At 38.6% G+C, this 14,929-nt stretch overlaps 1 pseudogene; it reads left to right on the forward strand.

Moving 5' to 3' along the window:
- The first annotated feature begins 568 nt into the window (after nt 1–568).
- Nucleotides 569–1,752, forward strand: LOC130433939 (uncharacterized; annotated as a pseudogene).
- The last annotated feature ends 13,177 nt before the right edge of the window (nt 1,753–14,929 follow it).

Here is a 14,929-nt window from a genome sequence, read left to right on the forward strand (position 1 = left end):
AGGAGGCGGAAGGAGAGTGTCAGGAAGAGGGGAACATTCTTGGCCAATTTCAAATTGACCAAACAGCTCCTTGGCCGAAAGAGGGCAGGCCGCCTTAACTGCTCCAAGGATGGCTTAAACGACCATCTAAAGGCCACCCTTAGTGACCCCATCAGAGGACAACTGCTGGGTCTATGCGATGCGCTGATAACACCACCATAGCCCTCATCAGAGTCTGTGCAAACGGAAAGTAAACCAGGAGTTCCAGGTTGTCTGGAACACACGGGCGGGGAAATCCTGAAGAAGGTGAAAGATCTTATCCTGGACTATAACAGCAATATCAGATTGAGAGTGTCTGTACTGGCTGTACCATCTCAGTGACCATCTTTGCGCTGGCAATGAAGATCCTGGTCAAGGCAGCTGAAACAAAGGGCATGCATGAGCTTCAAACCTGCAAAGTCGATGTCTTTGGTTCTAAAGAAGGGGAAGGTTACAGACAGATTCCGCTTCAGGCTGGGAGAACACCAGATCCTGTCAGTCACAGAGGGACCAGTGAAGAGCCTTGGGAGGTGCTTCAACTGTAGCCTGAATGACAAAGGTAACCGGTGCTGAACTGGAAGAATGGTTGAGAACAGTGGACAAGTCTGGGCTCCCTGGAAGATTCAAGGCCTGGGTCTACCAGCATGAAATCCTCCCAAGAATCCTCTGGCCTCTGCTCAACTATGAGCTCCTCATGACTTTGGTGGAAGGTTTTGAGTAAAAGGTTAGCAGCTCTCTATGCAGATGGCTGGGTCTACCGCGTAGCCTAAGTAACATCGGGCTCTATGGGAACACCAACAAGCTCAGGCTCCCTTTTCGCTCAGTCAGGGAGGAGTTCATTGTTGCACGGGCAGGAGAACACATGCAGTATTCTGGATCCAGAGATGCCAAAGTGTCCGGTGCAGGGATTGTTGTGAGGACAGGGATGAAGTGGAGGGCAGCCGAGGCAGTCCAGCAAGCAGAGACTGGGCTGAAGCACATGGCCATCATTAGAACAGTGGCGCAAGGCAGAGCCGGACTTGGCAGCCTAAAAGCGTCCCTAAATTACTTTGCCAGCAGAAGGGAGAGGCAGAGAATGGTACAGAAGGAGGTATGAGCTTCAGTCGAGGAATTGCGAACCAGCAGAGCAGTGGCCATGCGACAGCAAGGCGCCTGGATGAGTTGGGAGCAGGCGATGGAGCGGAGTGTCACTTGGAAGGACATCTGGAAGAGGAATCCCCAGTGGATCAAGCTCTTGATTCAGGGAGTCTGTAATATCCTCCCAAGTCCATCCAACCTGTAAACATGGGGCAAAATCAAAAAAAGCGGTGGGTGAGGGCCGGAATCGATGGAGGCACGACAAGGTCCTAAAATCCATAGCTGAGGCAATCAGCAAGGGGATCAAGGACAGCGAACACCACCCAAACTACAGCGAAGGCCATTCACTTCATCAGGGAAGGAAGAATGCCAGAGAAAGTATCGAAAAACTGCTCTGTTGGTTTGCACTCCACAGGCTGGGACTGGGCAATGAAAGTCGACCTCGAAAGGCAGCTGAAAATTCCATCATACATCACTCAGTCCACATTGAGACCTCACATCATTTTGGTCTCAGAGGCCACAAAACAACTGATCTTGCATGAGCTGACAGTGCCCTGGAAGGAGAGGATAGAGGAGGCTCAAGAGAGAAAGAGGGAGAAATACCAAGAACTGGTGGAGGATTGTCGGAGGAACGGATGGAGGACCAGGTGTGTGTAACAACGAGGAGGCCGCAGAGAAAGCAATCAGGTGGCTCTGGTTGAAGAGGGGAGTGCAGTGGGGGCAGTAGAATGCTACTTGGACGAAGGCCAGGGTCTGATCAGCCTCGACCGGGTCGACAGGACGCGGGTGTCTGTTGTAAGACCCGAAACACCCAGTGACTCCTGGAAACAACACTGATGATGTGTCCAAGGTCCTGCTTCAGAAGATGTTTCTGTAAACTAAAATAATTTAAATTGAGATATACTCAGGGTGGGTATACTCAGGGTGGGTTACACCAACAAAGATTAGGTTTAAATTTAGATTAAATCATGGTCTATTATTTCCATGTTATTGTTTGTTTATTTTGATTAAAGTTTGTTTAACATTCACCGGTTCCCGCCTCCTTCCTTTCCTACTTTGAACTTGCTACAAATAGCAATGTTTCTTTTACATGCACAAGCTGTGCAACACAACAGTGCAACACTGTTGCTGTTTATTAACACCGGCAAATACATCATGGCGTACGACGGTTTAAATACAGGTTAAAGATTTAATCCACGATTTGTTCATCTCTGTTTAAAATTAAGTGGTGAAACACAATTTGAATTTGAATTTAAATTTAAAACTAGCATCAACAAACCCTAGATTAGCTCTTAACTCTGTTTTCTTTAATCCTTCTTGGTGCCATCCACCTTAATATTATGTTGAAACAGGTCTATAAACAACTCCCGAAGTCAGTACTTTTTCAAATTAAGATATTGAAGTCACTTTTATAAAATGCCTTGGAAAAAAACATTTCTGGTGTGTATCTTGAAACAAAGCAATGGCAAGACACATTTTACGATATGTCAGGGCAGGTTCTTTTAATATTAGGAAGCTCAAACATTCATTTTAGCCTGGGACTAGTCTAAAGCCTTGCACACTATTTGTAAAATTACATCTTTAAAATATTATTATGAACATATTATGAACAACCTCAGATTTTTTGATCGCCGATGTCGACAAGTGGATGACGCCATTAAGAAATAAAATAAGAGCTAGGAAATGTTTTGCAAGAAGATGTGATGGATGTGGTCAGTAAAACACTTGTATGGTAGGACTGCGGGAGAATGGCGGAAGTCCGGCAAAATAGATAAATATATAGTATCCAAATACAAATAAACTATTATTCATCTATTGCAAAAGAGCAACAACAAATAAGCTAAAGTAAAACTATTTTAAAGCGCAAGGTCCTGGCAGTGAAAAGAGCAGCAGGTATTGTCGATCTCTACAGCAGCCTAACTTTACTTCAGATCTGAAGTGTGTGTACAGACTAAACTTCCCTGACATTTACAACAAGTCAACTGCAAGTGTCATGTGCATTAATAGATGAACAATAGAAAAATGTGTCGAGTTTGTTTGTGACAACCTATGACTTTAGAACAACGTCAATATTATTTATTAGCCTAATGTAGCAGACACTTTATCATAGTGGATTTACAAACGCAGCACCTCAGTGACACAGCAGCCAATATTTAGAAACATTTTTATCTATTCAGTTTCTTTCATGTTTTATTAAATGGGGAACAATTCCAAAGATAGCCTTTATGAAAAAATTATATTATGTATTCAGTGTGGTGCAGGTGCGGGTGTCATCAAGGTGGTTTAGGTGCAACTGGTGATGGGAAATGTAGTTTATATTTTTACATATTTTTGTAGGCAAACACAGGAGTTAACATCCCATTGCATTGGTAGATCGCAAACAAAAACTCTGTGATTAACAAAAGTTTATGATACTTACTCATTTTGTCTATCAAGATAATCTTTACAGAATTACACAATATTTGCTATATTTCTGAAGCCTAAATACAATCACAAGAAGTAAAAACATGAGGCTATAAACAGACAGTCGCTCGATATCAACATCACCACCATTGACGAATTTAACAGTTGCACAGAAGGTTCTTTGTAGTGCAAAAGTGAAGTGAAAACACATCACTACAAAAACATGAGAAAGAAATGGTCATGTAAATTATGCTGGAAGTGAGCAAATCTCCACCTGTAAAATCCCAGTCTTTAGACCTTTAAATAATGAACTGGTGTTATGTAGCCTTTAACAACAGAGAACTATTTCAACCAACTACTTACAAATTACTTTAAAAAACCTCTATACTCTACCATATCTGAACAGTACCCTCACATATTCCAGAGACTCCAAAAGTGTCCTTGAAAATGTGATAAGCATAAATGGTTATGTGACCTACAGCGATTCTTGTAGAAAGAAGAGAAGATAATTACTTCAAATGCGGTTATAAAAGACATGACATATGCAATCAGGAAATTGATGGGTCGATATAAGTTACCTGAGACTTCTCATTAATTTTCTCTTAAAATGTCTTCGTTCTTTCACTGTGATGAGGATAATTTAAAGTCATGCCTGTAAAATCAATGCCATTAGCAGCACGTGAGCCCATAGAAACATGAACCAATCAGCCGTCTGGAAACAAATGACATATCTGCAGAGTACCTGCAGTACATTTGGAAAGCATTCAGCTTTTTATTAAAAAATAACCTATTGTTGTCTGCACATTGTGTGTGCTGTCACTAGTTTTGCGCAACATCGATTGTAGCTTGGCCATCCGTTCATTGGCAATGATAATAGTGGACTGAACTTTACTTTACTTCTTTGGGAGAAATTAAAGTTGCAGTTAAATATGAACAAGTTCTAAAATAGCACCATGTAAGCCATTGTGTTTTTTAAAAGGATATAAAGTGTTTCTGTGTCAGCAGACTTTAATCATTACTCACAAACAAAATTGCATTGTTTTCCCATTTGCATAAGCGATACCTCTCTATCAGTGCTGGCTGCAGATGGCAATGGTCTAACGCTCACTAGTAACTGCCTGTCTACCCCATTAATCTTGGTCTTCATTGTCTGGCAATAAAAAGGTGTGTCTGAACATAAAAGATCCCTCCTATCCATCAGTCTTAGTGGCACTCAATAAATGGCCACAGATTCGAACAATGTACGACCTCGTGATAAAATCTTGTTTGTAGTCTGTCTTTCCAATTGGCATTCCCAGATAACCATCTTAAGCTTTTAAACCTGTGGACCCAGTAAGCTTTCCACAATGCTCAAAGATTGTGGCAGACTTCAAACTTTTCCCAAGTGACATATTTGTCTGATGTTAAGAAAGGATTCAGGGGAAACGTTGATCCTGTAGACGTCAAGATATACAAGAAAATCAATATAAAACTAAATGAGATCTACTGCGTCATATAACACTTTCAGAGACAGCAATGTTACAGATTGGCTTTGGTGTTCTGTCGGTGAGGATTGACATTGGTGGCATTGACATTCTTATAAACAAATAAATGATATAAGACTGATGATTCACTCATATTATGATCATCAATCAGTAAACAACAACCTCACAGTTCAAACACAAAGAAATATGTTTTAGAAACGCCTTTACAACAGATATTTATATAATTAATAGGATGGAATTTGTACACTGTTAGTGCATGATAAAGATGTTTAGTTTAATATTGAATTTTAATCCTTTGTCAGGGCTCTTTACAGTATAAACAGAGAACCAGCAATCAGCCTAATGCACTCAAGTGTGTCAAACGCATTCCCTATAAGCCATTACCCGAGCAATCTCTTAAAGTGACCGACTGAAAAGAAACCCTTATTAAAATTGAACGACTGGCATCCATCATCATCGAGAGATTATACTAGAACACTATTTGTATCTTTATCTCAAAAATAGGTGAGGTTAACATTAACAAATGTTGGGTTATTTCAACCTATTGTTGGGTCAAAAATGGACAAAACCAACTGTTAGGTTAATTTAACCAAGACAATGTTTATATTTGACCCAACAATGGATCAACCCAGCATTTATGTTGAATAAATCCAGCCTAGGCTATTCTATAACCCAACTGTTTGGTTTGTCCATTTAAACTCAATGATGGGATGAAATAACAGTACATTGTTTAGAGTACACCCAGCATGTGGTCAAGACCCTTCAGAGTCTTTGAGGTAAGTTATGAAACTTTCTTTAATCCTTAATATGATAATTTTACCGATAAAACTCTATTTAATCAATCAAAAATACTTAAAACAGCAGTGTGCACCTTTATGCTTGGTTGCTTAGCCTTGTTTTTCCTGTCTGTTGGAGACTTGAGAAGCTTTGTTCTCTGATGGCCAACCAGAGCTGCTCATTAAGACTAGTTCTACAGTATGGTAGACACATTCATAGGTGATTCTGTCCAATTAGTGAAGAGACCGAAAATCGGACCAGTCAATCACACCACTTGATGTGCACTATGGATGTCAGCCTTCAGGGTTTTAAATTCCCAGCCAAGCAGAAAAAAATATATATAAAAAATCCCAATGTAGGTTATGAGTATTTTGTGTCAATAGAATTGGAGAAAGATCTAAAATGCCACATATATAAAATATATACGAAACCCACATAGACTGCCTTAAAATATACTGTAAGTAAATAACAGGTACTGGTCAAAGGTGATGTCTAACTTTGAATTGATTATTCAAATGTTATTGAAGATGCATTCATAATTTCCTATGTATGTTGTGTAGTTGTGCTTGTGCAGGCAAAAAGTAACACACAACACATTCACAAAGCCTATTAAGTCAAGACCCAGGCGAATGGCTAGGAAATATTAGTATAGAGGATCAAAAATATTTTTTTATTTCATGTGAGCATTTAGCATTTTCCTCAATTTGCTGTAGTTTGTGTTTTCACACATTTTGTTCAAAAATATCCAAAATGTTGTGTTTTGTCTATTTGTACCGCACACCTCACATTTGGATGGCTCAATCTAACCTGAGGTGGCATTAAAGCAAATATTGTACAATTATACTCTCCGGACATCACTTATGGCCATCACTGTGAATCTTATTACAGGTACAGTATGCGTAAGTTCTCTGAATACACTCGGGACTGGAAATCAATATAGTGATTGTGTGCATACATTTAATTTGTGGCATGGGTATTTGGGGGTTTATGGCCTATTGAAAGGGTACCTGGTTAATACGCTGCTGTTTTCCTGTACTCTAAACGATCAATAGGACTTCTCTTCTTAAAACAGATTTACTGCATGTCATCTCGTTTCTTAAAGAAATATTCAGAATGTAGAGTTTGTAAAAGTCAAGTCGACAAGATCTGTAGCTGTGCCTTGTTCCACCTCTTCAGTTGTAGCTTGCCTTTGAAGGCACACAGTAAAGCGCACTTATGATAATAACCATTATGATTGAAGAAAAAAATAAGGAAATCAAATGAAAAAAGGCAAACTCAAACACCGCTCTCTTGTTCAGAGGAAGGTTTAGAGGCTAATAATGTTCCTTTTGATCTTGCCAGTTTTATTAAATGTGATATGAGCCTAGAGGATGGTTGATAATAGGCTGTGCGCAGATCCCCAGCATCAGCTAGTTGAGCGGCCAAGCTCAGTAATGTGAGATACAGATATAGACAGCATTGTGCTGAACTGCACTCTTTAAATTTAGTGCAGGTGCAGTTTGTTAATAGCTGATGAGACTATGAGCAGACCACACATTCCAAGGTTAATAAGGAGACGTTTGGGACTTTAACACTGGCTTTTGGGCTGTTGGGCACTAGCTTATCTCTGGCTAAGTGGCTTAGAGCAGTGCCAAGATCAGGGTTCGATCCCAAGGGATTTGGAACAAATGTATAGTACAATGGGATGTAAGTCGCCAAATGCAAAAATGTAATGTTGGGAGACAACACTACTGTGACAGCACCGTTCAATGCATTACACAGTAAAGGGCTGTTTTTGTTCTACCAGGCACATAACAGAAATATGCCCATCCCTGGCTCTAAGAAACCTCATGGCCTGTTGGATTATAATAGCCGTGGTCCATAGAGAAGACACCATTTAGATATTGTGTTCAGGTTGAATAGCTGTGCTTCTCGGTTCTGTCCTGCTATAATAAAATAAACTCTGCTGAACAGTTGCTATGGCATTTTAACACATGATTAATACCAAGAGTCTGTTCTCTGGGTCTCACGTAGTTCAGTTTGAATCAAATCTTTCTCCGTGCACCTATATGTGAACTGCATCAACCCTCGCTGGAATTCGTAACTATTTTACGACGCGGCTTATTCAAATGAATGTGTATATTGTGAATCGTACAAAACGTGATTACTAGGGGGAAAATACAAGAGTGAAGCCCCACCGCTAACCCTGCCCCTCTACCTAAAATCACTGGCGTGAAAGCAAATCATATTGAAATGTATGAAGGAGATCGTACGAATTCATATGAATTAACCAAAATTAGCCACATTGAAAAATAGTTATGTATTGCCGTAAGATTCTGTTGACTGTATTGCAAGAGATATACTGTAATTTTTATGTTTAACACATCATGGTGTTCAACATTTCCTGTGTTTGTACTCTTTGCTGATGAATGCGTGAGATGATTGAATTGATTGATTAAGATTCATTGTTCCATCTGTAATTTCTTAGGAGGACACACAAATGAGTCAATTACAGGTATGTTTTTATGTATGAGTGCTTGTATTCTAGTGTGACCTGACACCAATTGACCAATGAAAAGAAAGCGACTACGCCACCCTGGATACTCACCAGGGAAGAGAAAATATTCTTATACTTTAAGCACACAGGTTCATTTCAGGAAGCGGCAAGAGACGTAAGCTTAGAAATGTATATACTTTTATTAAAAGATCCCCACACAATATCATTCACTTGAAACAAAGAAAAGGGAAAAATGATAATGAACAAAAAAGAAAATAACTAAGATGGTAAAATACAACAGTAGGGAACCTGAGCCAACAGACACTTCTAAACCAACCAAAAGGGGACAGGAGCCGAGGCACGACCGCAGGGGCACAACAGGCCGCACAGCACCTCACACTGGTTACACGGGTACACACGCGCACACACACACCACAGCACTCGTGGGAGAACACCGCCACCCTCAAACTCCGCCCTGATTTTGGCACTCAGGTCCTGTAACAATAATGGACAGAAATGTTTGGCACAACAGTTTGCACAAGATTCAATAAGGCCGCAGGCCCTCTGCAATTCCTGTGCACTATACAGTGCAGTATAGCATGGAGGTGCTCTACTTGATCACAACTATCCCCCTATAGACACATATACAAAATAAAGATAAGATAAAATAAAAAACATGCAACTGCAGCAGCACCGTCAGGGTAAGCTTATTTAACAAAGCACAGCAGTTAAGAATAAGTAACAAAACCAAAACATGAAAATAGTACTGCCAACAAAACAATATAAATCAAAATGTTACAACAAAAAGAACAATAAAATAAAGTAAAGCAACTGCGTCCCCGGATAACTCCAGCTCAGAAGCGCGGGAAATAATCCCTGGTAGAGACGCGACCAATCTGTCAATAAGGCAGTTAATATTTAGACTGATTGGACAAAATTACAACATCCTTATACAAATTTAAAACCACCTTCCATGAAGGTAGAATCTTTCCAACCCCAACCAAACAGGTAAATAACCAACAGATGAATGCACAGGGCGGTTGTGGCTCATTCAAACCGTCTGTAGGCAGAGTTCATGAGGAGGACAGGGACCGTAAAATACTACCTATGAGTCTAAAATGAAATTAGCGTTAGCGGCTCATAATAAGTGGCTAACAGGGATGAGGTTTGACCACGTACCGTCTGATGAGATTTCGTAGCCCAGCCGATCGGGTAACAACACAAATGTGCGGTTTGTTGGGAGGCTGTTTACACAGCCAGCCCCAAAACATCCTTTATATTGACAGACATGCACAAGCTTGACTCAAACTCCGTCAAGCATCGGCCTGTGAAAAAGCAAACCCATAAAGTGTCACTACATTACCCAATGTCACTACATTACCCAATGTAAGTGTCACTTACATTAGACAACCACATCATCATTTCACTTACCTAGCAGAGGGGCAACACTAACCAAGTGTCAGCCACAAGGTTTTTCCTCACGTGCCGCTCTACCGGCCGACCAGGTATGACACCGACGCCAAGGGACGTGACTCATGATGCCAAACCACTTCCTTACGGCTCTATATGTACACCCCTCTGTACAATGATAGGATGGTCATTTATCACAACTCCACCAATAACCGAAATACCACACTAGTATTTGTAAAAATGAATGGGGACAGCATCAATGTAACATAGACATTACAGACATTGGTGTTGGAAGTTTTGATGAGAAGATGTTTAGATAAACAATACTCCTCTTTTGACAAAAATGGTCTATTTGCTTTTCAGTGATTTTCCTTTTCCATTGAATGTGCTTCCGTGTATGTGAGTCTACAAAGACATAAGGTGTTCAGCTTAGCCAATGTACTGACTGGTCTTGGATATCCAATATCGCCCATTGTGAAATGTTTCAAATCTCAGGAGAAGGTTTTACAGCTAGCCAACGGCAACTAGTTGTCCTTGAGTAAAGGATTGACAGAAGCAAAGTGGCCCCGTGGTTTATAAGTGTAGTAGCCCATGTTTTACTGGTACCTCCATGTTATAAATGTTGCACACCATCTAAAGCCATCTCTGTTGGTTAAGGGAGGGGATTGCTAATGAGTGAATTTATCTCTTGCAACTGTTTTACAATATAAATGTCTTATTCTGTCAGCAGTGCTTTGGCTGTTTAGCCTTCAAGATTATGGTCAGAGTAATGGATCTTGTTGTATGAATTTGTTGTAGGTGTAGAACTCTTTCAAAATCACTCATACTTTTTACTTTCAAACATCTTTGACACTGAAGCATGCCGACAAGGGTAAAAGGCAAATGAATTGTGTTTACAAAATTTTGTTTTGCACAATCAAGCCTTCTTTCAATTCAGATCACAGCACCCCTGTTCTCAATGGTACTGAATTTCAGATTCAAGTGGTACTGCTGGCCTCTTCATAGAGGTAGTCGCAAGAGGTGCCAGTCACGTAAAAATAGATTGAAGAGAAAATAAATAAATTAAATGATCCTAATGGAAAGAGAGGAACGGGCAGGAAATCATGCCAATCAGCCCATTCAATCTCCTGTGTTTTATGAGCCATGCTGAGTTGTAGCACTCCGCGCAATGAAGTGGAGGACAATTAGCATGCGACCAATTAGATCAGAAGCTTTGCACGCTGCCAACCCTTTGCTTTAAGGGATTTGGGCTTGAGGTTTGCCACATAATCGCTTTCAACAATGTAACGCATCTGGATACCTGTTGGGTGTGCTTTCTTTTGCTTGTTCAGGCAATTCAATCCCCAAGCAAGAGCAAAGATGGACTACTCGTCACATTAATATTAAATTTACTATACTTGGTATTTAATGCTTAGCGTACATCACATGACAGCAGTTTGAAGTTATAGCTGCACTCAGTTACATTATGCCATTACTATTTTACCTGCTTATATCATTCCTCTGCTGTCCGTTATCGATCAAAAACTAAGACCAAATTAGACATAAAAGTTTCAACAAACGAAACCTCCTAAATCACAACTAATAAGCTCTCCTTATTCTTCATTCTAAACATTTGCTCAGTAAGTTTTAATCAAAGTCAATGAGTGCAGCTGTGACACGACAGAGGAGACCTGGCCCTCCCGTCTGAGACTGATTTCTCCAAAGTTTTTTTTCCACATTTATTTATCTTTGGAGTTTGGGTTCCTCGCCATAGGGCAGTGTTGGCTTGCTCACCGGAAGACTGCATTTATTAGATATTATTTACTAGAACGATCTTGTTTGTTCTATAAATACCATGCACTGGGCTGTGTTTTACCTTTTCTGTGTTTTCGGTTTTTCTTATTTTTTCCTGTAAAGCTGCTTTGGAACAATTCACATTGTGAAAAGCGCTATTTAAATAAAGTTGAATTGAATTGTTACTGTAGCTTAATCTGTGAACCAAATGGTTCACACATCACCACGACAATCTATGCTCTTACTTGGATTTGCATTAGCAAGTTTTGATGATTTAAATTAAAGAGTATATAAGAGGAACTTAATGGCTTTCCCATTCCCGTAAAAAAGGCTTAAAAACAACATTTTTACTTTAAAAGTTACATTACATGATTACATTTTTTTATATTTAACATCAATAAGTTTGCAAAGATATTGACCAGTACCAATAATAACAATTATGATCAATAACAACAATAAGCTCAATTTCAACCGAGCAACTGAACAACTGAAAAGTGAACATGTAACTCTGAAAAAACTACTTCATACAATTATTCAATAATTTCATGCAAATGTGATTCAGGTCTGATGCACTGTCCTACTTTGTTTGCTTGTTGTCTGTCTCATGTTCATGAGCCGTGTAGCTGACTGACCTCAGCATTAAAGGGGAGAATGCATTGCTGACCCTTTGACTTTGACATCCGAGGATGCAACACCCATATGTGTGCATGGAACAGTGCTGACCTGTTTTTTTTTTTACAGAGCACAGCAGGGCTATGTACTATTCTGGGGCAAGCTGTCTATTTATAATGAAGTCTTAAGAGACGTATTGTCATCAGCTGACAGCATCAAATGACGAAAGGGCACGAGAGATTTAAAAGGTTGTGTTGTTATTTTATCTCCCTCATTAAAGTATGCGTTGTGTACTGCATCTGACTTCTATTTTTATAATTTGAGGTATTTATCAAAAATAAAATGTAATAAAATCATTGAATGTGTAATCCTATAGAAAATAACAAAGTTTCCAAAAGAGATAGGATGAGTCATGTATCCCGCAACAAACCAGGACCACCAGTCCAATTATACCTCTCGACTGGGAGCTTGGCTGCTTAGTGGGCCAAACTATATTTCCATACACAGAACAGTGTTTCTGAATTAAATATATGCTGCATCCAAATTGAATTTTGAGAGTGAGTGAATTAAATCCTTTTATCTTCCACCTGTTCTTTCAGACCATTTTAAAACCTATCCGTTCCATTTGTCTGTCAAGGTCTTTAAAATAATTTCATGTAACTGGGAATGACCTGGATTTAGTACTGTGTGATGAATTACGAAAAGAATGTTACTCTAATATTTTTGACTAAGTCAGGATCAATAGCAATTTTTAGACAAAGTGCATCCTGCAAGAGAATAATGTACTGTAATCTATGGTTTAGAAAGCATCTGGCTTATGTACTTCAGGCTTGTTATGTTTTTGTTAGATGCACCCCTCTGAGGCAAATGGTAAGTAAACTCAATAAAAAACTGATTTACAAGAAAGAGTTTCAGAATCGAGTTACAGGCAGAAGGACTGGCTTCTAAATATAACCTAAAAACATACAAGAGTATGATATGTTTTTACTATAGTTAACATCATGCATTTAAAATTGTAATGTAATGTCATGCCAGTTTTAACTATTGATTTACAACAGCCACACAATCACATTATACAAATTATACAGTGTTTCCTCACCAAATACAAACTTTCATAAATTTTATGTGCATAACATTTTATAATTACATGTAAAGTCAATAACAGCCTACTTACATAATTAATGTATATATTCTATGAACACTGTATGTATACATTTTTGGTCACTTTCATTTTCTTTATTAATGTTTTTCATGTTATACCGTCTCTTAAATTATAGAATAACATGAATGGAACTATGGGAATTATATTGTGACTCAAAATGTCCAAAATGAATCAAAACTCTATGTTGCATCTTATTTTCCAAAAATGTGGGTTTCTTTTGGGCTCTTTTTATCATTCTGCTCAAGTATTTTTTTTTTTTATAAATCAAATGTTGATAAACTTTTGTCTGCAAAACATACCTATTAATATAAAGATAGAAAGCGAGAGACAAGAATGTAAAACAAAGGCCCAGCATACCCTATAAAATACACATACACAATGTTTTATAGGCTATTTTGATTTCCAGGATTGGATCCCTCCAACAACTAGATTCACCGTGAATGTATAAATATTTATGAATCTTCAGACGATTTACATTTTTCGAGAAAATGAGAAAGCTGTTATAAAATATGGCTATGGTCGGTCTATGTTTGTGGAAGTGACTGAATCATTTCCCCCTGATCAAAAAATGATGTACCCCGAGGCCAGAACTGGCTTTTCTGACTACACTAAGACCCACTCAGTTATAATCACTTTCTGTTGTTTGGATAGCATAATTCTTTCTCATAGGCTTTTTTTTAATTTTAGGCCTGATTTACCTATTTTTAAACAATGTTTCTTGCCACTCACTGAAGCCTGACCATTGTCTTTCATTTGGTCTCTACTCTCGCTTCATCATTTGTCATGAATTTGAAACACATCATCAATAATTTTCAACAATTAGTTTAACAACCAAGTTCTAGAGTTGTATGTTAGCGAAAATAAAGGTTTTAAAGAACACAGACACAACATTATTGAAAGAATGTTTCATTTAGTTTATTCTTCTCTTGGAGCATGTTTATGACATTTGTTTTCATCTCCATTCCAAATCTAAAACATGTTGCAAGTTTACACACTTAATAAACAAAGTCCTTCTGAAGCTGCCCAGCACATTTTGCCTTGAGAATTACAACAAATGTGAGTAATGAGAACCTTTTTATGAGAATAGGAAGAGTCTGGTTATGTTGTGTTTCCAGCTAGCATGGACATGGAATCATTTATCTGTAGTGGATTATATTTAAAAAAAAATGAATATTTAAAATGTATGTATAACCGGCATAATGTTTTCTGAGGGAGGAACCTAAACCCAGTTCATCATTTTTAATGATTTCCTTATGTCCGTTGTTTCTGAAAAGCTATATGAGCATCAATGAGTCATTCCAATGCATATGCATGCAGATATACAGTAAGTCAATTTCTTCTTTTTCAGATAAAATAAGATTTTTACATTGACTATACGCTACATGTAAATAGCAGACACTTAGACGCTTTTGTCATGCAGATTTCTGCCGTTCGTGAAAAAGCTCTTCGTTCCAATGTAGTTGATGGAAATATAGGTTCTATATGCAATACAGTCAATGAGATCAGAGGCCAAAACAATCAGATACATGCTGGAAAACAGCATTGAGTTTTCAGGATGAACTTGAAAACTTGCAAAGCAAGTGTTTTGATGGAGAAAAAAGAAACAGACCCTGGGTCTCTGTGGTATTAAGTCTGACAATCTGACTGTTGTATTTCCTAACAGAATAATCGTTAAATCCCATCAACATGTTCAGGATATTTCTGTCTTGTTTAAATAAGTTTATGTTCTTATCTTTT

This window comes from Triplophysa dalaica, chromosome 13 (assembly GCF_015846415.1).
Source record: "Triplophysa dalaica isolate WHDGS20190420 chromosome 13, ASM1584641v1, whole genome shotgun sequence".
NCBI classification, from domain to species: Eukaryota; Metazoa; Chordata; class Actinopteri; order Cypriniformes; family Nemacheilidae; genus Triplophysa; species Triplophysa dalaica.